This window comes from Aplysia californica, unplaced genomic scaffold (genome assembly GCF_000002075.1).
Source record: "Aplysia californica isolate F4 #8 unplaced genomic scaffold, AplCal3.0 scaffold00110, whole genome shotgun sequence".
Classification (NCBI taxonomy): Eukaryota; Metazoa; Mollusca; class Gastropoda; order Aplysiida; family Aplysiidae; genus Aplysia; species Aplysia californica.
In genome coordinates, this window is record NW_004797380.1 from 157,525 (window position 1) to 158,499 (window position 975).

Here is a 975-nt window from a genome sequence, read left to right on the forward strand (position 1 = left end):
TCTCTCTCTCTCTCTCTCTCTCTCTCTCTCTCTCTCTCTCTCTCTCTCTCTTTCTCTCTGTTTTATATTAGCATGCACATAGTGTACACGCACATAACGAACACTGCACATACCGAATTGTTTTCTACGGGTGGTTCGCAGGTGCTCTGGTGTGGTTTGCTCCTTCTTTCTTATCAAATATCTATCGTCCTTATCTCCCCTCCTTCTATTTTGTGTTTGTTACTCCCTTGTAACGCCTCTAATCTTCGGCACTTATATGACCTTATTGTGTTGCAAGTGCCGTAAAACACTAACTAAAACAGAATTGTTTTCTTGGATATAATTTGTATTCAAAACACGCACATAGTTGTGAATACAAATCGTACATGGCTAAAAGAATGGCTTCAGCGATGACAAACACGACCTCAAATTCCGTTTATGTAAGAGCCTTGATGTGAGACAGAAAGAGAGAGAGAGAGAGAGAGAGAGAGAGAGAGAGAGAGAGAGAAAAGGTGGTACACTATATGAATGTAGGCCTACAATCTTTCTAAGGCGATTGTAATAGTGCAGGCCAAGAACGTGTTTATTGGATACATCACAGAAGTGTTCAGTTTGGATATCCGGATTGCAGACTTCAGTTGCGTATGGGAAGTCTGCGTTGGTATTGTCGCCATGTGTGTCAGTATCAGCACGCTTCCTCTTCAGCAGAGATTGCACACTACGCTACAGCTTGCCGCCACTTGCCGGAGCTCTGCAAAGTTAGGTCTGGGTAAAGTTGTAATACACTATGTAGCAAGAGAGTGGACCATAGTGGAGCTAAAGAAACGAAAAGTCTTCACGTCAAGAAAAAAATGGCTGATCCTAGCAATAGTAAATATGTTCATTGTATATATAATAATTTCACACACGCGCGTGCGCTCACTCACTTACACACACACACACACACACACGCGCGCGCGCGCGCGTGCGTGCACATGGCTTGCTTATATATATATA

General features: G+C 43.0%; 1 protein-coding gene across 1 annotated transcript in view; it reads left to right on the forward strand.

Moving 5' to 3' along the window:
- Positions 1-975, forward strand: part of LOC101850877 (transient receptor potential cation channel trpm) — a gene marked incomplete in the record, with an annotated part of 71,917 nt that overhangs the window by 47,365 nt on the left and 23,577 nt on the right.